This window comes from Eleutherodactylus coqui, chromosome 4, assembly GCF_035609145.1.
Source record: "Eleutherodactylus coqui strain aEleCoq1 chromosome 4, aEleCoq1.hap1, whole genome shotgun sequence".
Taxonomy (NCBI): domain Eukaryota; kingdom Metazoa; phylum Chordata; class Amphibia; order Anura; family Eleutherodactylidae; genus Eleutherodactylus; species Eleutherodactylus coqui.
In genome coordinates, this window is record NC_089840.1 from 248611620 (window position 1) to 248637322 (window position 25703).

General features: G+C 46.8%; 1 protein-coding gene across 2 annotated transcripts in view; it reads right to left on the reverse strand.

The window, feature by feature from the left end:
- Positions 1 to 25703, reverse strand: part of ADGRA1 (adhesion G protein-coupled receptor A1) — a 738392-nt gene that overhangs the window by 631211 nt on the left and 81478 nt on the right. Inside the window, exon 1 of one of the 2 annotated variants that reach the window (XM_066601013.1) lies at positions 6060 to 6092. The exons of the other annotated variant lie outside the window; for it this stretch is intronic. The gene's annotated coding sequence lies outside the window, so the exon portion shown is untranslated. Of the gene's footprint in view, positions 1 to 6059; positions 6093 to 25703 lie in introns of those variants that run through there. 2 annotated transcript variants of the gene reach the window in all.

The following is a 25703-nucleotide window of genomic DNA, read 5'->3' on the forward strand; positions in this document are numbered from 1 at the left end:
GCTATTCAAAACATGCGTTTGCTTCACATGGACTGATGGCCCATTTCAAAAAACTTGCAACATGTCCTATTCTTGTCCGTAACACAGACCCGAATCAGACATGCAATGTCCTCTGCCTGCAGAGATCAGACACCACACAAACGGGATGTCCATGTGCTGTTTGATGGAAGTTGTGCCTGAGAATCTCGGGCGCAACTCGCATACACCTGTGTGATTGTGCACTTATGGTTGAATTGTCATAGGCAGAGGCGTAACTATAGGGGATGCCTTAGCGGGCCCATAAGGTCTATCATCTCCATATAGGGAGCCTTTTCATCTCGAGCGGGCAGGTACTCGATAAAGGCAATGCTCGCTCGAGCAATTGCCTTTACCGAGTATACTCGCTCATCTCTAAAAGTAAACTGAACGTATTCTCATGTGAATTGCCCTATTGTTCTAAAAAAAAACCTGCTCCCGTATTGTCATTTCATGGGGCATACATGTACTTACTAATAAAATAGGCATGTCAGGAGAGTGGACAGGTATTTAACACTGTTTGACGTCTAAAGACATTCTGATTGAAGGTTGTACAGCTTCCGATGTCGGAAGACGTCTGGCAGGGTATTCTTACTGTATATTACTGGGCGCTCTGTTGTCGGGGGCCTCTCCAGCATGTCCCATACTGCAGTACTGGCTCCAGCTAGCAGATGGCACCATTGTTTAATGGCAGAAAGAGAAAACCCTAGGAAAACCTGAATCCAAAATTGGATTGCAAAGGGTTAACCCTTTCCAATGCAATTTTGGATTCAGGGTTTTTCTAAAAGGCTTTCTCTTTTTGCTGTTATACAGCGGTGCCATCTGCTGGCTAAAACCAGTGTGCGTGCATCAGAGAGGCTCCGACAGTGAAGCGGCTGGCAATAGACGGTAAGAATACCCTGTCGGATGTCTTCTGACATTGGAGCTGTACAGCCTTCAATCAGAATGTAGGAAGACGGCAGACAGAGGATTTGAAAGAGTTAATAGGTACATGACTGTCTGTATGAATGATCTTCTGATCATCGTTGAAGTCTGGGTCATTGTAAGGCTGGGCACGAGGCCCCGAATGTTGGTTCATTCCACCTGCATCCTCAACCTTGGTGGGATTTTCCCACTAAAGCCATGCACTCCCTATTAACAGGATAGGGAATATATCTCTGATGGTGAAACTGCTGGAATCCTAGCAATCCCAAGAATGTTGCACGTGTGACCATCACTCCATTCTCTTGTATGGGATGTAGGAAGATAGCTAAGCATAGGGAGAAAACCCCTTTGATTTTAACCCCTATAAGGTTTACATATATAAATCTGTGTCTGGCCTTAGCTATACGCGACCCATGCAGTCCCACAGGGTACCAGCCAGCAGTTTGTAAGGGGAGCACAAGGCTTATGTAGGCTGGGGACGATCACCTTCCATAAGGCTATCCAAGTAGATGATGCTCTTCCTCTGTGTGGCAGCATTTTGTGGAGCTACATGAATCATCATCATCCTCCTGGCTCAGTCGCCTCCTCTCTGCTGGTTCAAGGCCAATCCATCAGTGCCCGCACAACACAATCGCTTAATTCTGCGACTGTATTTGTGTTATGAGCTTGTCTCTGGTGCTGTATTGATGTTATGAGTTTGGTTCTGGTGCTGTATTTTTGTCATGAGCTTGGTTCTGAGGCTCTATTTGCGTTATGAGCTTCGGTCTGGTATTGCATTTCTGTTTTGAGCTTGGTTCTGTATTTATATACTACAGTTGGTTCTGCTGCTGTATTTATGTGCTATGTTCTGGTGAGGTATTTATGTTATGAGCTTGATTCTGGTATATTATTTATTTACTGAGCTGTTGTGGTGTGGGTATATTACAGTCTTGCTGCTTTTGGCATAAGTAGAATACAGGCAGACTGCCTATCACTGCATGCATATTGTTTTATTGTAATGGGGGGGCAGTACCAACAAAAATTGAGCAGAGGGTGCCATGTAACTTAAGGTCGGCACAGTATAGGACGTACCGTGTTCCATAAACTCTAATACAAGATCTGTCCACTCATGTAAGCAAGAAATATTACATTGCCCTGAACATTATAAGATTTATAACATGTGTTATTAGCCAGCATCCAATTTGTCATCACAAATCAAAACCAGATGCATTTACGCCATGTCTAGCATAATTCACAAATTAGCTAGTCAGACGTAGAAATGTGATGTAAAGCCTTGTGCAGCTCATAGTGTTAAGGCAGCAGAAATGCAGTCCTAAGCTCTCGCTCACGACCTGAAGGTTGCGAGTTCATTCCCCACATGGTTCAGGGTTGACTTAGCCTTCTGAGGTCGGTAAAATGAGTACCCAGCTTGGCGGGGGGGTAATAAATAAGTAACCTGAAAGTGCTGCGGAATAAGTTGGCGCAAGAGATGAGCGAGTATACTTGCTAAAGGCAATTGCTCGAGCATTGCCTTTAGCGAGTACCTGCCTGCTCGAGACAAAAGGTTCGGGTGCCGGCGGCGGGCAGGGAGCTGCGGGGGAGAGCAGGCGGAACGGAGGGGAGATCTCTCTCTCCTTCTCTCTCCCCCGCTCCCTCCTGCTGACTGCCGCTACTCACCGCTCCCCCGCGCCGGCACCCGAACCTTCTGTCTCGAGCGGGGAGATACTCGCTAAAGGCAATGCTCGCTCGAGCAATTGCCTTTAGCGAGTATACTCGCTCATCTCTAGTTGGCGCTATACAAATAACAAGATTTATTTTATGAATGTACTCAGCCTCCCTGCTCAGTACTGCACCAGGCAGCTGTGTCCTTATCCTGCATTGTTACTTTGTCACAGTCTTTATCATTGAAATGTGTGTCTCTGAACACGTAACAAGATACATTCTCCGCACCTCAGTCAAGAGCGGAGCACAATCATTTCTAACGGAAGCAGATTTTCTCCCCAGAGCCGCGGGACGTACATTTTGCACACTCTGGGAGGTCATTGATCTTGTACAGGTTGTATCACTTTGTTGGTTAATGGATTGAGTATTGAAGGAATCCGCCGCTGAACGTTGTGACGCCAATCTGATGAGTTACACGCTGGATACGGAACAACCTTGAATTTTAATCGCTTCCAACTGGAAGCCCAAATGCTTTCTTAATCTGTTTATATTGAGGAGATAATTTATTTTGGTCTGGGACGTCTCACATCCGCATGCCCGTTACACAGTCCTTGTGTTTGCATTATCCCGCCGTACGGGTGTTCAAAGTAATTCCAAGGCCAAATATTTGCATTAGGTTTAAAATAGTTTAATATACCGTAGTGATACTAAAACTGCAGACACATCTGCATGGGAGAACAATCCTACCCGTCAGAGAATGGAGTAATGTCATTGAAGGAAGTGTATTTCTAAATTATATTCTTAAAGGGACATTAAACCTAAAATGAAAATATTGATTATTTTTTTTAAACATTAAAGGGGTTTTCTGGTCAAAAATACTGTTAATGACCTATCCTCAGAATAGGTTATCAATAATTGATTGGCTGGGGTCCACTGCTCAAGACTCTGACCGATCAGCTGTGCAGGCAATAACAGAGGTCGGAGCAGAAGGCTCAGTGCCGACCTCCCATGTAGTGGCCAGCACTGGTAACTGCAGGCACGGCTCTCATTGAAATCAATGAGAGCCGTGCCTCCAGTTACCAGCGCCGGCCACTACATAGGAGGTCAGCATGGGGGCTTCCGCTTCGAACTCTGTATATTTGGAGCGATCAGTAATAACTTTCACAAGTAAGATGTTCCAAATGTTATCAAGATATTTTACATTAATTCAAGATTGACCGTATCTTAATGAGCTTTCTCCTTACACAACGTGCCATGTGGCAGCCTGTGTATCATGAATCCTTCTTGCCCATCTCCTCTTTGGTTGTTGCCCATTTCCTCTCTTGCCCTGAGGCATGGAGGAGAGTGGAGAAGGAGGATTCACAATACTTACATTGCTACATGGTACACTGTGTAGGATTCAAGCTCATAAAGGTACAGTTATGGCGGGTGGCAGACTGTAGAGAGTAAGTTATTTTAGGGACACAGAGGGGAAACTAATACTTTGGAGATATAAAGGGGGCACTATTACCTTGTACGGATACAAGGGAGACATTATTTGCAGGGAATAAAAGGAGATTTGGGAGCCCGACAGTGGGTATTATTACTATGTGCAGGCATAAAGAAGGGGACTACTAATGTGGAATACAATAGGAACATTATTACTTTGTTGTGATTTTTACTGCATAGAAGCAGAAAGGCTTCAACTATCATTTTGTGTGGTGCAAAGGGGGTATTATTACTGTGTGGGGACACAATGGAGAGTACTATTACAGTGCAGCACAAAATAGGCATTTGATTGTGGTGGGCATAATGTGAGAATAATTACTGTGTAGGATACAAAGGTTGCACTGGTTTTGTGTGGGGCACAAAGGGGGGCACTGGTACAGTATAGGGGGTATTGAATGGAGCATTGGGGCAACAAGATAGCGAGTTTGTGTGCAAATCTGAGACATAGCTAGAAGACCTCTTCATCGTGATCTGACCCTACATGAAGGAGAAAAGTATACGTGGGCAACTACAGTCAAGGGAGACATCACCTGTGATCACTGGAGGTAACTGCACTGTAATCACTATCATTGTGCACATCTGGCACCCAGCCATTCTTTGATAATTGTATTATTTAGAGGTATACTGGAGCTAAGGCACTGTATTACATAAATGTTCATGCTCACAAGGATGACCGCTGTCTTTGCCAGCTAGGGATCTCGCATAGGCCCCACAGAACACACTTAACCAAAGGGAAACTCCCTCTTGTCCTGTACACTCTGGCTGTAGTCACTAAGACCTGCACTTACTGCTCTCTCAGACCTCCTTAGTGCTGGTAGTTTATTGGTCTGCACTACTTTCACTTGGCCCATCCTGCCGCAGAAGCAGGGGGGATAAAGCTGCCATACAGCACACACTGCACTTCTCTGCCCCAAAATAGCACCTACTTACATACTGGCTCTGATTTGAATGACGGTACAACAGCACCATATAGCAGCCATGTGCAGGGAAGAATGTCCATGCAACATCAGAGTGGTAGTGCTGCTCATCTCCATAGGGTAACAGCACAGGAATCGCAATGCCACTCGGCTCTCCAGTAGTAAGCTCCTCCAATCCCTTACATATCTACTCCAGTGTTTGGCTCAAAAAATGTATCAAAGACCACAGGTGTGATTCTAGCCAAAACTGATGCAAATGAGTGATCAAATAATACCTCCACAACGCCACTTACTGAAAGTTAGCTATGCTGAGTCAATATCCAACAGGCCTTGTAACATGACTAGGGATTAGAGATGAGCGAGCACGCTCATTTAAGGCTGATGCTCAATCGAGCATCGGTCTAGTCGAGTAACTAATTACTCAACCGAGTACCATGCAGGGGGGGGGGGAGCGGGTGAGAGAGATCCCTTTCTCTCCCCCCCCCCCCACTGCTCCATGACCCCCCCCCCTTCCCGCATGGTACTCAGTCGAGTAATCAGTTACTTGACAAGACAGATGCTCGATCAGCCTAAAACGAGCGTGCTCGCTCATCTCTACCAGGGATGTGAGCCAAACCAGAATATCCATGTATATACAGCTGGTTCTTGTCCTTCATTAATCTTGGTTAGCTAGTTGAGAGGCTCTCAACACTTTCCCTCCCTAAACTAGTCTAAAGTGGCAAAGTTACAGATGCCATGTAGTAGCTCTGTGATTGACAGCCACGCTCCAGCTACAACCACGAAGATACGATAAACCTCCCATCTTGGCTATTTAACCTGTTAGATGCTGCAGCCAATAGCAATTATTTTTATGAGAGAGGGGTCTATCTGCTATGTGTCACAGTATTAGGGTGCCAAAAAATACCACGGCACATGGGGGTCTTTGTCTGCTATTAGTCTTGTATGTGGATATCACTGAGAAAGATGAATACATCTGAAAACAAGAGAAAAATCTCACTGGGCTCAGATGGTATAAACATATATTAAAACATAACTTTTATTAAGTCATTTAAAAATAAGTCATATAAGTAATACCAAAAGGGAACCAGATGTGTGGTAGGGAATCCCTGGGTTGACCCTGTCCAATCCTTGTCTAGTACATGGAGTCACCACCCTGAAAAGGACGATCCCTTCTCCAACCTCCTGATGTGCACTAATTCACCCTAAAATAGTAATGTAATAGTTAGGTTAATAGGAAATTCCAAAATAAATATAATAATAGGTATCCATACTACAAAAATAGTTCCAAAATACAGTGCTATATGTTCACTAATCATAGTTCTAGTCATCAAGCACTAGTAGATAACAACCCTTGTCCCTATGAGTCAATGCCAGGGGTCTAATTTATGTGCTTGTTAACTTTACAAATGTTTATGTAAGAAAGCATTATTTTGGGTCAGATTATTATAATTCAGTTATTTTATATGTATCAATTTATTTATGGATTTATTTGTCACTTTGGCTTAGGGCGACTCATCAGGTGGTGCATTGTAATGCAGCACATTTAACCAAAATTAATGGTTTTCTGCATAGGAAGACAAAAGACTGCAGGGAGAATGTAAAATCTCTCCATATGTTTGCATAAATGATTGTTCCTCCAAGGACTCTCACAAGCCATCCACTGTTGTAAAAGTGAACATAAACTCACGCGGCACTTGGTACACAAAATTGTAAACACATTAATCAGCCGCAATAAATCTCCACCATCTTGATTAACATTTTCTTTGAATAGGTCAAAAAACGCCCAAACTGTGGGAACTGCTGGAATGAATCAGCAATTAACTAAAACTAGAAGAGAATTGTAGAGCAGGTGAGATGCAGGAGTCCGTATTCACTGCCTGCAAGTCCTTTCGCATTTCTTTTTGATCTAGTTTATAGAAAAAGCCATTAATGTAAGTTACAGTATATCTGATGCTAAGAAAGCTTGGTGGAAATATATGGCCACCATTAAATCTATAGAAGTTGTCACCCAGCTACTGTCACACAGCGAGGGTGACGCAAGGAGGTAATGCACAACGCAGGTTTCAGATACGATGGAACCACTGAGTTAACAAAAATATACGTTTTATTTAAGAAGACAAATATGATGATTACACCAGTATGAGCGTAAGTGAAGGGGAGCAGGCTCATACCCATCCACTATCCCCTATGCATGGAGGCTGCCTGCATTAACCCCTTAATTAAGCCCTAAGCACTACCTTCTATTGATGTCCTCCATAATAGGCCACTAGATATATACATAAATGGGGTAGTAAATTTATGGAGTCCTACAGAGTCATTGCTAGCCTTCAGCTAGATGGCACCCTATCCCCAATTCATGTCCTCTCTCCAGTCATGAGTTAACATCATATATATTGTGCATTGATGGGTAAATTACCCGCATTCTACACCAGAACAGCTCAGGGAGTAAATACTGTAACAGAACAAAGTTCATAATTTAAATACAGCACCAAAGTTAAGCTCAGTACATAAAAGCAGAACCAGAACGAAATTCATACAGCACTAACTAGCTTCAGTACATAGATATAAGAGCAGAACCAAGTTCATAATATGAATACAGCCCCGGAACTAAGCTCAGTGCATAAATACAATACCAGAACCAAGCTGATAACATAAATATGGTAGCAAAACTAAGCAGTTGTTTTGCGGGAGTGCCGATGGGCTGACAACGGTGTCAAAGAACATTAGATAGGAGGAGATAGAGCGGAGAGGAAGATGATTCATGTAGCTTCACAAGACACTGCTCCACAGAGGAAAAAGACCATTTGACCAGGCAGATCTAAGGGAGTCAATTGCCCCCAGCCTACATCCAGCTGGTTCCCCTCTTACAAGCTGGTCGTCAGTGCTCTTTGAGACCGCATGGCTCACACATAGCTAAGCCCAGCTATGTATAGAGTGCCCAAATAATAATGGTGTGGTGTACAATATATCATCCAATCAGCTAGAATTGGATCCAACTAGTATTGGATTCAGTTGTGGGATTAAGGGTACAAGCTCTGTGTTCCCAAGCTACAGTATAAGGGCTTTAGGTTGCCTAGGGGTGAAACCAAACAGCAGAAGGTCCTTGTGTGAGAATAGTATAAAAGCCCTTGCTCTTGAAAAGTTTATACTAAATTACCCATTTAAATACATTTTCCAGTTCAATGCTATTGATGGCTTACTATCAGGATAGATCATCAATAGTAAATTGGTGGGAATCCATTGCTCAAGACCTATATTAATCAGCTAGTGTGAAGGAAATTCACTTTAATAAGAGAGCTATATTACCATACTGGACCATTGAAGAATGGATGGCATTTTAAGACTTTCGACCGACCACAAATTCCTTCACATCATCTGATCAGGACTCCCACCGATTTGTATTGATTATCCTGGGGATAAGTCAACAATAGCTTTGAACCGGACACACAGGAACGTCATCAGTATGCACCGAGATTCTGAGAGAGAAAGGCGAAGAAGTAGGTTGCAGACGAATAGCTGTCCCAGTCCCTCTAAGTAGTGTCACATTCTGGAAAGCAGGTGAGGCTGTGAAGGCATATCGAGATTCGACTGTACATTCAATTGGAAGAGAAGAAGTAACTTTTGTATCTTTCAGTCCACGTCCTATACTTCTGCCAGTGTGTCCTTTGCCACCCTCTGAGTGAACGCACAAGTATGCCAAACAAAATACCTTCGACACAATTAAATACTCAAGGTGGGGCTCTTAGTTGAATGGCCCTGGGAAATATGTGAAAAGACATTCACAACACGAACTAGGCCTGTAAGGCACAAGCTGGGCCTAAACAATTGGATGAGGAATACCCTTTGTTCACATTACTAGTTTTCGTTAATAAAAGTTTACAAGCATGATAAGTCCAGTGTTCCAAACTGTGTGAAAGCCGATGTCTATCATTTTGCAGCCCTGTGATCCGGCCAACTACCAATGCTGAAGTCAGGAGCCTAGCTACCTAGAGGAGATGACATCATTCTTGGTTCCGATGCGTCTTCCATTTCCTGCAGCACATCCGGCCTTACTATAGGAGGATCCCGTGGTCCAAGTGGTGGTTCGCCCTCCGGTAGGCCCCCAATTCTGTCTGTGGCCTCCATGATACCCAAGGGATCTTACATGATCTCTGAAGCGAAAATGAATGAAGAGATGGCCCAACATGTATATGGCTCTCCATTCTGTTCTATAGGAGTTCCGTAAACCAGCCGTGTAAGTATGCTCATCAATTTCCATACTGCAATATTTTATAGTGTGATATTTAATATACTTCAGTGTTGCTTGCGGTTCATTTGGCAAATGGAGTCATTTGATTCAAAAGTTCATTTTCAACAGGAAGGGAAACATTTACTTGCAAGCAAACACAAATGCATCAACGCCACATGTCTGTAAAATCTCTCTACAGTTACATATGCCGCTATCCCACTGTTTAACTTGCTGACAGGCACAAGATGTATTAGTACATTTAGGAAACCACGTTACTAGAAAACACAGCGCACCGCTGACTGGTGACAGAAGGCAGGCTTTTATTACAGATAAATATTTAGGTTTTCAAATAATTTAGGACGTACATTACCATAAGGGCCATTACTGTTGTGAATCAATAGGCGGCTACAGAAGCAGCTGATTCCAAGAGTAATGCCTTCTGGCAAGCATCACGTTTTTCTGTCTGTCATCGTTCAGTTAATTCCTCCTATTTGCTGTCACGGGCGTCCACTGATTTATAAATTACCCTCTCAGGAGACCGCCGCGGCTTCTATCCTAAATCTTATTTCTATAGAGGAAATAATTGTTGCATCTTTGCACCATATAATCTGTGGAGTAAAATGTCACTCGTGCCTCAACAGGCTTATAGTATTGATCCTACACGGGGGTCATTGGGTAGTAAACCCATGTGGGATGCCCAGAGTCAAGTAGAATGGTGATAACAGGTCGCCAACTGCTGGAAGCCCCTGTTGATTGGTTGATATCTGCAGTTCTGGAGCCTTTCACCTATATGGAGGACAGGGGTCCTATGCTGCAGACAAATCAAAGTGGAGAAGCATGGCTGAGCCAATAGGTGCCTCCATTATTGTGGAGATGACTTATAGAAATATCCCGACAAGAACACTTTGACTTTTTCTGTAACTCCCTTTCATAAGTAAAGTGAAGGGAGTGACTGAAGCCCCTTTTACTTGATTAATGGGGTCTCCTAAAAGTAAGACCCCACCTATAAGACAGGTGTAGCATATCCTTTAGATACACCCTAAGTGTCTGCCATTGAAATGTCCCTTTAACCCTTCCCCATTCCATGTTGTACATGTAGATAATGGTATGGAAGCTGTTAGCCCGAAATGACGTACATGTATGGCATGTAGTCAGCATGGGATCAAGAGCTAATCCTACACATTTGCAGTGGGAAGCTGGCTCTTTCTGACAGCTGGGGTCCCATTGCAATGCAAGGGAACAAATTCTTGACATTAACTCATAATATGCTGCAATCAATGTTGATGTGAAGTGATTAACGAGAGGCAGTGAGCTCCCTCTGTGATAATATAAGCCCTCCAGCATCCAAATACAAAAGGGCCAATGAGTTACCATTACAACAGTAGACCTAACCATGACTAGTATTGCAATAGGAAGGAGATAATATACTGCATGACAGAGGTACTGCACTTTATCAGCTGAGCAATCCTAGGATCACAGGTTCGATAACAGGTTTCCTACAGGGACATAAAAAGGTATACAGAAAAATGGTGAAAAAATATACAAGTTATAACCCATACAATAAATTACACATTTTTTTTTATCCCAGATGACAAACACTGTAGCTAAAAAAAAGCAGAAATAGAGCCAAAATGCTGTTTCTGTTCATTTTGCTTTCCAAAAAAATGCCATAAAAATTATTTTAAAAAATTGTATGTACCACAAATGAATCAAAACTACAGCTCGTCACATGAAAAAGCCCTCACACACACACATATATATATATATATATATATATATATATATATATATATATATATATATATATATATATATATATATATATATATATATATTTATATGATTTTTGTAGTTGCAATTGCACCAGCCTGCACTTATCATGTCATTTCTAGCTCATGGTGAAAAAAAGCAATGCCAGAATTGATGTGTTTTTTCACCTTTTAAGTGACAAAAAAATGTATAAAAGTTGAACATTACATTACATGTACTCTAATATGGTAGCAATATAAACTACAGGTTGCCACACAACAAACAAGCCATAGTACAGCTCTGTCAACCGAAATGTTTAAAATTAGGATTTCTGAAAATATAAATGAAAATTACCCAAAATGGATGCACTTTTAAGTAAAAGTAGGTCATGCCCTTAAAGGGGGTTCTTACACAAATAACATTTTTATGCTTTAACAGCCATTGTTCCCTGGTCTGCCTAATGGACACAAGGAACCCACGATTTTTGGTGTGCTAAAGCATAAAAACCTAATGCTTACCTTTCTGTTTTTTTCTTGTTGTGCAGCGGGGGTCATCTCCCAGCCGGCTTTTAGCTTCCTGTGACGAGCCAAGGACAGGCCACCCCCCTCTGGGATTGCGCGCAGGCGCAGAAGAAATGCTGTTTCTGTTCATTTTGGAGTCAGGACGGGCCGCCTCTCCACTGCGCACGTGCAGAACTTGGAGTTCAGCCAGGACGGACGGGCCGCCCACGGCAAGCACTGCTTGTGACGTGGCGCCCGTCCGTTCACCACGGAAGTGGCTGATGGACAGAGCAGAGCAGGAAGCGGTCATTTTGACTGCTCCAGCTCTGCTTCAAGAAGCTACAGAAGAAGATGCCCGATGGAGGGGTCATGTCTGACGATCGGTCCTGGCCAGGCAAGGTAAGTAACATTTTTTTTTTCATGCCAGAACCCCTTTAAGGGCTTAAGCTTTACCCATTGATATTTAACATTACAAAATATGCAAAGTCATCTTAGAAGAACAGTCCAAAATTCTACTAAAATGATGACCCACAGAAAGCAACACTATCCAGTAATAACTGCTTTTATTCAGCCTCCATCCTTATAGACTGTATCAGTTGGCACTCGCCAACAAGAATATTTTTATTTCCCAAAGGGAGTTGCCTGCTGCCATGACAAGTCATTGCAGGGGAAAACATAGATAGGATGCCGCAACTGGAGCCATAGCCACAAGAAGCACAAGAACCAGATTTGGAGTCATGGTAGATTGAACTAAGTCAGAATTCCATTTGTGCCCCTGAGAAAGTTGGTCTTTCATGGTCAGCAGGTCGAGAAACATAACCAAAACTTTTAGCCAAAAGGCAACTAGAGTCAGTACCAAGAAGGGAGAGGTCATTAAACGTCAACTGAAGTAAGACAAGAAACGAACCCTAAAGAAAACACAAAAATCATCTTTACTCAAAAAAAAGGCCCTACAAGATCAAAAAATTCAATATACTGCACACACACATATATATATATATTTTTTTTTCCGACTAGCACATTTTCCCCATGTCACAAGCAGACAAATGGAAAGCAGAAATAGATCAACAAGATGAGGACTACAGAACCCCACCAAACACCTCCCCATTTTTCATCTTCCTGATCCTCGGTGTGACATGGGTTGATTAGGGGATTAGCGGTTACTATACTGCAATTGCAAGCTTTGAATGATGATAGGTTTTCAAAAAAGTGGTTTCCTAAGGCATTAAAAGCTAATTCCAGGACTTTGGCTGCAGTAAGATTCTGATAAAGGTGCAGAATATGTTTCTGACATATTCACAGCGAAATCATAATTTCCTCACTACCGCGGCTATCACTAGAATTCAGAAAGGATTTGAAGTAGATATTGACACAATGACAGTTTCATTATATACTGTACAATGTGGAGTCCTCTGAAACCATTGAAATGTTCAATATGCAGTCATCTGCTCAGATCGAAACTCGAAACCGCGCTCCACTCACTGCCGTAAGTTGTTATGTCAAATATAAAGCAAAAGTGTTATAACTAGAGATGAGCGAGCATACTCGTCCGAGCTTGATACTCGTCCGAGTATTAGGGTGTTCGAGATGCTCGTTACTCGTGATGAGTACCACGCGATGTTCGGGTTACTTTTACTTTCTTCCCTGAGAAATTTGCGCGCTTTTCTGGCCAATAGAAAGACAGGGAAGGCATTACAACTTCCCCCTGCGACGTTCAAGCCCTATACCACCCCCCTGCAGTGAGTGGCTGGCGAGATTAGGTGTCACCCGAGTATTAAAATCTGCCCCTCCCGCGGCTCGCCACAGATGCATTCTGACATTAGTTCAGGAAAAGTGGTATCTTGGTGGAGCTGCTATAGGGAGAGCGTTAGGAGTAGAGATGAGCAAACGTGTTCTTCCGAGCTTGATATTCGTGCAAATATTAGGGTGTTCGGGATGTTCGTTATTCGTAACGAACACCATGCGGTGTTCTGGTTACTTTCACTTCCTTCCCTGAGACGTTAGCGCGCTTTTTTTGGCCAATTGAAAGACAGGGAAGGCATTACAACTTCCCCCTGTGACGTTCAAGCCCTATACCACCCCCCTGCTGTGAGTGGCTGGGAAGATCAGGTGTCACCCGAACATAAAAGTCGGCCCCTCCCGCGGCTCGCCTCAGATGCCTGGTGAGTTAGATGAGGGACAGTGCTGTTTGTACCGGAGCTGCTGTAGGGAAAGAATTGGTAGTTAGTGTAGGCTTCAAGACCCCCCAAAGGTCCTTATTAGGGCCACTGATAGCTGTGTGTTGGCTGCTGTTAGCAGTGCCATTTTTTTTTTCCTCAAAATCGGCTCTGCAGAGAGTTGCACTTGGCATTAGGGACAGAAGTGCTGCATAGGCAGGGAGAGTGTTAGGAGTGAGTGTAGCCTTCAAGAACCTCAACGGTCCTTTCTAGGGCCATATTTATCCGTGTGCAGTACTGTCCAGGCTGCTGTTAGCTGTGCTGCATTTTTTTTTGCTTCTCAAAATCGCCTCTGCAGAGCATTCCACCCTCCATTGATACTGCAGGGAAAGAATTGTATAGGCAGGGCCACAACACAGTTATTATTCATTGAATATATGCAGTGCTGCCTTTTGCTTGTAAAACAAGTGAAAATAATTCTATTTGTCCTGCCTCTGTCCGTCCTAAGGGCGGTGGACACGTGTCGGCTGCGTGTGCAACCTGTAAAAATCATACGCACCCAGCTACGTTTTACTCCTGGCTTCGCCATTTGCTTTCCTTAATTGGGAAAAAAAATACCTGCTCTGCCACAGTTAATAACTCTGCTACCCTCACGTTCTGTGACACATTAGCAGGAAAACAGCACAGTTATTAAACTTCTCATGTTCATAGAATATACGCAGTGCTGCCTTTTGGTGCAAAAAAACGGAAAATAATTCTATTTGTCCTGCCTCTGTCCGTACTAACGCCGGTGGACACGTGTCGGCTGCGTGTGCAACCTGTAAAAATCATACGCACCCAGCTACGTTTTACTCCTGGCTTCGCCATTTGCTTTCCTTAATTGGGAAAAAAAATACCTGCTCTGCCACAGTTAATAACTCTGCTACCCTCACGTTCTGTGACACATTAGCAGGAAAACAGCACAGTTATTAAACTTCTCATGTTCATAGAATGTACGCAGTGCTGCCTTTTGGTGCAAAAAACCGGAAAATAATTCTATTTGTCCTGCCTCTGTCCGTCCTAACGCCGGTGGACACGTGTCGGCTGCGTGTGAAACCTGTAAAAATCATACGCACCCAGCTACGTTTTACTCCTGGCTTCGCCATTTGCTTTCCTTAATTGGGAAAAAAATACCTGCTCTACCACAGTTAATAACTCTGCTACCCTCACGTTCTGTGACACATTAGCAGGAAAACAGCACAGTTATTAAACTTCTCATGTTCATAGAATATACGCAGTGCTGCCTTTTGGTGCAAAAAAACGGAAAATAATTCTATTTGTCCTGCCTCTGTCCGTACTAACGCCGGTGGACACGTGTCGGCTGCGTGTGCAACCTGTAAAAATCATACGCACCCAGCTACGTTTTACTCCTGGCTTCGCCATTTGCTTTCCTTAATTGGGAAAAAAAATACCTGCTCTGCCACAGTTAATAACTCTGCTACCCTCACGTTCTGTGACACATTAGCAGGAAAACAGCACAGTTATTAAACTTAGATTATTCATTCACTAGAGGCAGTGGGGCCTTTCGTTTTCAAAAAAGGGAAAAAATTATATTTGGCCTGCAGTCTTGGGCCAATTTATTAGCTGCCTGTGAAATCAAATCACTGGTAATACAGCATGCTGAGGGGTAGGGGTAGGCCTAGAGGACGTGGACGCGGCCGAGGACGCGGAGGGCCAAGTCAGGGTGTGGGCACAGGCCAAGCTCCTGATCCAGGTGTGTCGCAGCCGACTGCTGCGCGATTAGGAGAGAGGCACGTTTCTGGTGTCCCCACATTCATCGCCCAATTAATGGGTCCACGCGGGAGACGGTTATTAGAAAATGAGCAGTGTGAGCAGGTCCTGTCCTGGATGGCAGAAAGTGCTTCGAGCAACCTATCGTCTACCCGCAGTTCTGCGCCGTCCACTGCTGCCAATCCGAATCCTCTGTCTGCTGCTCCTCCTTCCTCCCAGCCTCCTCACTCCACTACAATAACACCTGCTCAGGAGCGGGAACACTCCCAGGAACTGTTCTCGGGCCCCTGCTTAGATTGGGCAGCAGCGGTTCCTCTCCCACCAGAGGAGTTTATCGTCACTGATGCCCAACCATTCGAAAGTTCCCGGGGTCCGGGGGAAGAGGCTGGGGACTTCCGCCAACTGTCTCAACAACTTTCTGTGGGTGAGGAGGACGATGACGATCAGACACAGTTGTCTTGCAGTGAGGTAGTAGTAAGGGCAGTAAGTCCGAGGGAGCAGCGCACAGAGGATTCGGAGGAAGAGCAGCAGGACGATGAGGTGACTGACCCCACCTGGTGTGCAACGCTTACTCAGGAGGACAGGTCTTCAGAGGGGGAGTCAAGGGCATCAGCAGGGCAGGTTGCAAGAGGCAGTGCGGTGGCCAGGGGTAGAGGCAGGGCCAGACCGAATAATCCACCAAGTGTTTCCCAAAGCGCCCCCTCGCACCATGCCACCCTGCAGAGGCCGAGGTGCTCTAAGGTCTGGCAGTTTTTCACAGAGACGCCTGACGACCGACGAACAGTGGTGTGCAACCTTTGTCGCGCAAAGCTCAGCCGGGGAGCCAACACCAACAGCCTCACCACCACCACCATGCGCAGACATATGATGGCCAAGCACCCCGCAAGGTGGGACGAAGGCCGTTCAGCGCCTCCGGTTTGCACCCCTGCCTCTCCCCCTGTGCCCCAACCTGCCACTGAGATGCAACCCCCCTCTCAGGACACAGGCACTACCGTCTCCTGGCCTGCACCCACACCCTCACCTCCGCTGTCCTCGGCCCCATCCAGCAGTGTAGTTCAGCGCACCGTCCAGCCGTCGCTTGCGCAACTGTTGGAGCGCAAGTACGCCGCCACGCACCCGCACGCTCAAACGTTAACCATCCGCATAGCAAAATTCATCAGCCTTGAGATGCTGCCGTATAGGGTTGTGGAAACGGAGTCCTTCAAAAGTATCATGGAGGCGGCGGCCCCGCGCTACTCAGTTCCCAGTCGCCACTACTTTTCCCGATGTGCCGTCCCAGCCCTGCACGACCACGTCTCCCGCAACATTGTACGCGCCCTCACCAACGCGGTTACTGCCACGGTCCACTTAACTACGGACACGTGGACAAGCACAGGCGGGCAGGGCCACTACATCTCCCTGACGGCACATTGGGTGAATTTAGTGGAGGCTGGGACAGAGTCAGAGCCTGGGACCGCTCACGTCCTACCCACCCCCAGAATTGCGGGCCCCAGCTCGGTGGTGGTATCTGCGGAGGTGTATGCTTCCTCCACTAAAGCACCCTCCTCCTCCTCCTCCTCCTCCTCCTCTGTCTCGCAATCAAGATGTGTTAGCAGCAGCATGTCGCCAGCAGTCGGTGTCGCGCGGTGTGGCAGCACAGCGGTGGGCAAGCGTCAGCAGGCCGTGCTGAAACTACTCAGCTTAGGCGATAAGAGGCACACGGCCCACGAACTGCTGCAGGGTCTGACACAGCAGACCGACCGCTGGCTTGCGCCGCTGAGCCTCCAACCGGGCATGGTCGTGTGTGACAACGGCCGTAACCTGGTGGCGGCTCTGCAGCTCGGCAGCCTCACGCACATGCCATGCCTGGCCCACGTCTTTAATTTGGTGGTTCAGCGCTTTCTGAAAAGCTACCCACGCTTGTCAGACCTGCTCGTAAAGGCGCGCCGGCTCTGCGCACATTTTCGCAAGTCCCACACGGACGCTGCCACCCTGCGCACCCTGCAACATCACTTTAAGCTGCCAGTGCACCGACTGCTGTGCGACGTGCCCACACGGTGGAACTCTACGCTCCACATGTTGGCCAGGCTCTATGAACAACGTAGAGCTATAGTCGAATACCAACTCCAACATGGGCGGCGCAGTGGGAGTCAGCCTCCTCAATTCCTTTCAGAAGAGTGGGCCTGGTTGGCAGACATCTGCCATGTCCTTGGTAATTTTGAGGAGTCTACCCAGGTGGTGAGCGGCGATGCTACAATCATTAGCGTCACCATTCCTCTGCTATGCATCTTGAGAAATTCCCTGCAAACCATAAAGGCAGCTGCTTTGCGCTCGGAAACGGGGGCGGGGGAAGACAGTATGCCGCTGGATAGTCAGGGCACCCTCCTGTCTATTTCTCAGCGCGTACAGGAGGAGGAGGAGGAGCATGAGGAGGATGAGGAGGAGGGGGAAGAGACAGCTTGGGTCGCTGCTGACGGTACACCGGCTGATTGCCTGTCATCCTTTCAGCGTGTATGGCCTGAGGAGGAGGAGGAGGAGGAGGATCCTGAAAGTGATCTTCCTAGTGAAGACAGCCATGTGTTGCGTACAGGTACCCTGGCACACATGGCTGACTTCATGTTAGGATGCCTTTCTCGTGACCCTCGCGTTGCACGCATTCTGGCCACGACGGATTACTGGGTGTACACACTGCTCGATCCACGGTATAAGGAGAACCTGCCCACTCTGATTCCCGAAGAGGAAAGGGGTTCGAGAGTGTTGCTATACCACAGGACCCTTGCGGACAAGCTGATGGTAAAATTCCCAGCCGACAGCGCTAGTGGCAGAAGGCGCAGTACCGAGGGCAAGGTAGCAGGGGATGTGCGTAGATCGAGCAGCATGTACATCCCAGGCAGTGCAACAGTCTTTAAGGGCCTGGCCAGCTTTATGGCTCCCCACCAAGACTGTGTCACCGCTCCCCAGTCACGGCTGAGTCGGCGGGAGCACTGTAAAAGGATGGTGAGGGAGTACGTAGCGGATCGCACGACCATCCTTGGTGACGCCTCTGCCCCCTACAACTACTGGGTGTCGAAGCTGGACACGTGGCCTGAACTCGCGCTGTATGCCCTGGAGGTGCTTGCTTGTCCTGCGGCTAGCGTCTTGTCGGAGAGGGTGTTTAGTGCGGCTGGGGGAATCATCACAGATAAGCGTAGCCGCTTGTCAACCGACAGTGCCGACTGGCTAACACTCATCAAGATGAACAAAGGCTGGATTTCCCCAGACTTCTGTTCTCCACCAGCGGACAGCAGCGATACGTAAGCAATACGTAGGCTGCACCCGCGGATGGAAGCTACGTTCTCTCTCACCATCCAAAACGGGGACATTTCTGCTTCATCAATCTGTGTCTAATATTCCTCCTCCTCCTCCTGCTCCTCCTCCTGAAACCTCACGTAATCACGCTGAACGGGCAATTTTTCTTAGGGCCACAAGGCTCACTCAAATAATTTTTCTGAACAATTTTTATAAGTTTCAATGCGCTTAAAAGCGTTGGAACTGTAACTTGAACCAATTTTTCGTTACACTGGGCTGCCTCCAGGCCTAGTTACCACTTAAGCCACATTAACCAAAGCGATTAATGGGTTTCACCTGCCCTCTTGGCTGGCCATGGCCAATTTTTGGGATGTACATTAGTACTGTTGATACAGCAATTTTTGTGGGCCCTCGCCTACAGTGTAATCAAATTAATTTTTAGCCCACCTGCATTCCAGCTGACATTACCTCAGCTGTGTTGGGCAATGCAATGGGATATTTTTGTGTACCGCCGGTGGGTTCCAGGGAGCCACCCATGCTGTAGGTGCACACAGAGTTTTTAACACATCTGTACACTTGTAAAGAACCCCAGTCTGACTGGGGCATGCAGTGTGGGCCGAAGCCCACCTGTATTACGCACGACATTACTACCTCAGCTGTGTTGGGCAATGCAATGGGATATTTCTATGTACCGCCGGTGGCTTCCTGGCACCCACCCATGCTGTCGGTCCACAGGGACTTCACAATAGGGAGTTGTACCTGCCTGTGTCTATGAATTAAAAAGCCCGGTCTAACTGGGGCATGCAGACACCTTGACAGAATGAATAGTGTGTGGCACATAGGTTCCCCATTGCTATGCCTACGTGTGCAGCTCCTGATGGCGGTGGCACAGGATTCTATTTCTCATTGCTTCTGTACAGCATTGTGGGCTATCGACCCGCCACTTTTAAAGAGGGTCGCTGCCTAGCCGTGCCAACCCTCTGCAGTGTGTGCCTGCGGTTCCTCCTCATGGCAGACGCACTTCTAAATAGACATGAGGGTGGTGTGGCATGAGGGCAGCTGAAGGCTGCGCAGGGACACTTTGGTGTGTGCTGTGGGGGGGAGGGGGGGCGGTTGGTCAGCATGTAACCCAGGAGAAGTGGCAGCGGAGTGTCATCCAGGCAGTGATTGTGCTTTGTTGTAGCTAGTGTGGTGCTTAGCAAAGGTATGCCATGCTAATGAGGGCTTTTCAGAAGTAAAAGTTGTTGGGAGGCGGGGGGGCCCACTCTTGCCGGTATTGTGGCTTAATAGTGGGACCTGTGAACTTGAGATGCAGCCCAACATGTAGCCCCTCGCCTGCCCTATCCGTTTCTGTGTCATTCCCATCACTTTCTTGAATTGTCCAGATTTTCACACATGAAAACCTTAGCGAGCATCGGCGAAATACAAAAATGCTCTGGTCGCCCATTGACTTCAATGGGGTTCGTTGTTCGAAACGAACCCTCGAGCATCGCGGGAAGTTCGTTCCGAATAACGAGCACCCGAACATTTTGGTGTTCGCTCATCTCTAGTTAGGAGTGATTTTAGGTTTCAAGAACCCCAACGGTCCTTCTTAAGGCCATAGAAAGAATAAAAATCATTACTCACTTCGTCTGACGTTCTGCGGTGCTGCTGCAGGCTGTCACTCCCTCCTGGTTCCCGGCAGAGCATTGCTTTCTCTACGAAGGGCTTTAAATCCCCGCCTCCAGAAACACAGGTGCCTTCAGCCAATCACAGCCAATGACAATGATGTCATTGAATGGCTGTGATTGGCTGAAGGCACGTGTGTTTCTGGAGGCGGGGATTTCAAGCCCTGCGTCCAGAAAGCAATGCTCTGCCGGGGACCAGGAGGGAGCGACAGCCTGCAGGAGCACCGCAGAACGTCAGAAGAAGTGAGTAATGATTTTTATTCTTTGCTCCACTGTATTGCCGGCGTATAAGGTGACAGTTGGGGGGTCGTCTTATACGCCCCGTCGCCTTATACGCCGGTATATATTTTTATTGTAACACATTTCTGGATGAATTGCAGGCAAGGGCTTATATATTTAAGCCCTTCCCGACAATTCATCCTGCGATCGCCGGCAGCCCATTGCTTTCAGTGGAACCTGCTGTATTGCTGGCTCCATTGAATTCAATGGGCAAACATCGTTCTTCTCTGCCACAGCTGTTACAGCTGTGCCAGAGGAGAACGATCTTTACGCTGACAGTGCGGGGGGGGGGGCACACTCTTGCCGCTATTGTGGCTTAATAGTGGGACCTGGGAACTTGAGATGCAGCCCAACATGTAGCCCCTCGCCTGCCCTATCCGTTGCTGTGTCGTTCCCATCACTTTCTTGAATTGCCCTGATTTTCACAAACGAAAACCTTAGCAAGCATCGGCGATATACAAAAATGCTCGGGTCGCCCATTGACTTCAATGGGGTTCGTTACTCGAAACGAACCCTCGAGCATTGCGAAAAGTTCGTCCCGAGTAACGAGCACCTGAGCATTTTGGTGCTCGCTCATCTCTAGTTATAACGTGGAGCTAATGAAACCAATGCCAAATAGGGATCAGGTACTTACAGTGCATTCCAAAGGTTTAATTGTTAAAGCAGCTAATGGGCTCATACCTTGTAAAATTGAGATTTGATCCTTCCGGCGCTGTATGCAAGTTAAGCCCAGATGATCTGGTGGTTGTGCCCAGACCATCTCTATTGCCTGCAGTGTGCGCTGATCTTCGGCCATTCTCCCTTTGAGTAACAAGTGATGTGGGTGATGTTTTCTACATCTGTTACGCTCTTGTGGTCAAATAGGCACCGGGCCCACACGAGCGTAACCCAAAAACACGAGTTAAGATCAAGAGACCGAAAACGAACAGAGACTGGACATATTGGTAGAAACACCAAACAGGACAGAGAACTGCAAACTGCGCACTGGACTCACGGACAGACATAACCTAAGACAAACGGCCAACACACTTGCCAAACATCCCCGCATGCTAATGCAGATGGAATAGCTGGAATATAAATATGAGGGTTTAGTTCATGAATTGGCCAAGTCACTTAAGCCACGAGCCCAGCGATCAAGGGTCCTCGTGTCTTGCAGTCCCTACTCTAACGAGGCACGTGGTATAGCAACGCCGGATACAGTTCACACTTCAGGCTGCAACATCCTGGCAACAAGATACAAGTCACACAGCAAGCTGCACACAAAGATAACAGAACACAAGGGGCACAGAAGGAAACATGACTGCTCACGCTGGACACCAAACAGACACTGAAAGAGGCCTATATTTATATATAAACTCAGACCCTGGGGATTGGCTGCCAAGAGCAAACCACACCCAGCCAGTTAAATTATCCCTCACCTGTGCAGGTGTGCTCCTGGAACCCTGTAGAACAACAGACTCCAGCAGCACAAACCTGACAACATCAATAACAGTCCTGTCCAAATCTGTGCCACGCCATTGTTAGCAGCTAGCTGATGAGGATGTACTAGTACAGAACCTCCAATTTCCTTGAGTTATTAGAGCCTTCTCCTATAGTATAGACTCCTGTAAAACAACAATATTCCTAAAAATGAACTCTAAAGTACACTTTACTATTGAGTGATCATATAGTTTCTAACTGGGTTGGCAACCTGGTCTTTGGCCTATAAAACACACTACTAGTAAGAAAAGACTCTAAAGGTTCTTTAACCCCTTAACGACCAGCCCATAGTGTTTTTACGTCCTCCCGAAGTGGGCTCTATTCTCTGAGGACGTAAAAACATGCTTCCTGCAGAGAATAGTGCCCCTCGGGCTGTGGACGTGACAGCTCCATGCTGTCGGTGTCCGCAGGTAGCTGACAGCATGGAGCTGTCATCCCGGGCTGTTCGGAGCCCCCCCCCCCGGCATTGCGATCGGCGCTATGCAATGGATAGCGCCGATCGCAAAAAAAGTAAATAAAAGTACATAAACGTTAAAGATTCAGCTGCTCTGATGGATCAGATCCATCGGAGCAGCTGAAATTACTCACCGAGGTCTGGCACGCTGCTCCCCGCTCTCCTGCCGCTCCGGGGCCCGAAGCCGGTCTTCTGCGCATGCGCGCCAGGCGGCATTACGTCAGCCGCATGCGCAGAAGGCCCGGCGGCGCGGGAGATTTAAAATCTCCTGGCTCCCGGCTCCTGTAGGTAGCCGGGAGGCAGGAGATGTCAGCGGGGACTGCGGTGAGCGGTCCCCGGTACCGCGATCGCCGTTATCCAATGGTTAGCGGCGATCGCGAAAAAGTTAAAAAAAAGTTTTAAAAAAGTCAGTTTCACCTCCCCTCATGGATCGGATCCATGAGGGGAGGTGAAAATACTCACCCCCAGTCCTCAGCGGTGTCCCGATGTCCCGGGACCCGAATCCCCGTCTGCGCATGCGCGCCCGATGATTGACATCGGGCGCGTGAACAGACGGGCTCGAGCCCCGGGAAATTTAAAATCCCTCTGCTTCTGGCTGCCATGTGTAGCTAGGAGCAGAGAGATTATACCGGGGACATGATCACTGTCATCCAATGGATGACAGTGATCATGTAAAGTGAGAAAAAAGTGTAAAAAAGTAAAAAAAAAAAAAGTTAAAAAAAGTTTTCAAAAGTTTAAAAAGCGTACGTTTCATCTCCCCTCATGGATCATATCCGTGAGGGAGGATGAAAGTACGTACCTAAGGCCCCCAGATTTATCCGCGGACCTTACCACAGCTTCTGCACACGCGCCCGTCGCCAAAATGGCGGGCGCATGCGCAAAAGCTGTGGATTGCCAGGATAATTTAAATTCTCCCTGCTCCTGGCTACAAAACGTAGCCAAGAGCATGGAGATTTAATGGGGGTCCGCGGTGAGCCGTTCCTGGTCACGTGTTCGCTATTATCCAATAATGGCGATCACGTAAAAGTAAAAAAAAAAATTTGAAGTTTCATCTCCCCTCACTGATGCGATCGGTGAGAGGAGATGAATCTTTTTACCGGAGGCCTGCGTATTTGAATCCCGACGCGATCTTCCTCCGTGGACCTTCCAGGATTCTGCACATGCGATTGCCGGCAAAAAGCCGGACACATGCGCAGAAGTCAGGGAGCCCAGGAAATTTAAAATCTCCTTGCTCCCAGCGACCAACGGTCACAGAGAGCCTGGAGCAGTGACCAGGGGCCTCGTTGAGCGGTCCCCGGTCACGTGATAAAAAGGTAGCGATCTACCTTAGGCCGGTCTCACATGACCGGATAGGAATGACGGATTCCGCATGCGTCTGATCCGTGGTAATACGCAGATCAATCGCATTGGATTACACAATTCCGCTCACATTAGCGGGTCAGAATTGCGTAATCCACTCGCAGAAAAGAGAACGCAGCAGGTTCTATTTTACTGCGGATATCCACAACATAGAGCCCATTGTGCTCCATGGTCGCGGATATACCCTCAGCCCATACGCAACTACATTGTATACGGGCTGCGGGTACCCGGGTCATCGCTAAGCGATGGTGCGGGAAATACAAACAAAGGTGTACTGTGCATGACCGCCTGTGTGAGTACGCAGTTATGCGCAGTACATTACGCAGCCGTACGCAGGGTCACAGCCGGGCTCACAGATGGGATCCGCTGTGGGCCTCCGCAAGCGGATTCCGCCTGCACCCGCGTGAGCCCGGCGTTATTCAGACCGCTACCTGTGATACGTATTTTACAAGAAGCCCCGGGAACGCTCGCTTTCCTGCAGTTCCAGGAGCACCTTGTTGAGCGCCTTCTGTGTGAGACCGCCGCACCTCATCAAGCTTACGGAGACTCACGGAACGCCACTTTTTACACCCCATACCCGCCACTGAGGTCATGAAATACCCCCAAAAAGCATGAGAGGAGGGGGGGGGATACCCGGTTTTATTGTCCCATGGGCCCATTCCAACCAGCCTCCGTAATTACCCCTGTCTTCGGAAATACTACACAGTTCACATTTTTACTTTTATCTAAGATTTGCGAACGCCAAAAAGGGCGCGGAGGGGGAGGGGGGGAATTTTTAGGGAGTCAATCTTTATTCTGTACAAATAAGCAATGGGGCCTGGAATTTATTCAGTTGTGCCCTAAAATCCAACAGGTGTTCCGTCCTTTATAGGCCTTGCCATGCGTCCTGTAAGTAGATTAGGGCCACAATGGGTATGTTTCTGAACTCGGGACAAACGGGGGTATCCATTTTGGGGTGAACGTCTTCATTCCTATGTGCACTGTACAAAAAAACTGTTTTTAAATTGAAAAAATTGCCAAAAAAATTGAAAATCGTAACTTTTTCCTTCTGCTTTGCTTAGATTCATTCAAATACTGTGGGGTCAAAATACGCAGTACACCCCTAGATGAATTCGTTAAGGGGTCTAGTTTTCAAAATGGGGTCATTTGAGGGGGTTCTTTATAGTTTTGGCCGCTCAATGGCTCTATAAGTGGGCAATGGGGCCTGAAATTTATTCAGTGGTACCCTGAAATCCAACGGGTATTCCTTTCATTGTAGGCCTAGCCATGGGTCCTGTAAGTCTATTAGGGCCACAATGGGTATGTTTCTGAACACGGGACAAACAGGGGTATCCATTTTGGGGTGAAAGCCTTCATTTATATGTGTGCTGTACAAAAAAAACTGTTTTTAAATTGACACAATAGCCCAAAAAATGAAAATCCTATTTTTTTCCTTTTGCTTTGCTTAAATTTATTCAAAAACTGTGGGGTCAAAATATGCAGTACATCCCTAGATAAATTCGTTAAGGGGTCTAGTTTTCAAAATGGGGTCATTTGTGGGGGTTCTATATGGTTTTGGGCGCTCAAGAACTCTACAAGTGGGCAATGGGGCCTAAAAGGACTTCAAGCAAAATCTATGTTCTGAAAGCCACCGATTACTCCTTTTATTTTGGGCCCTGTTGTGCATGCGGACATAAGATTAGGGCCACAATGGGTATATTTCTGAAAACAGCACAAACAGGGGTATCCATTTTGGGGTGTAAGTCTTCCTTCATATGTGTGCTGTACAAAAAAAGCTGTTTTTAAAATGACAGAATTGCCAAAAAAACAA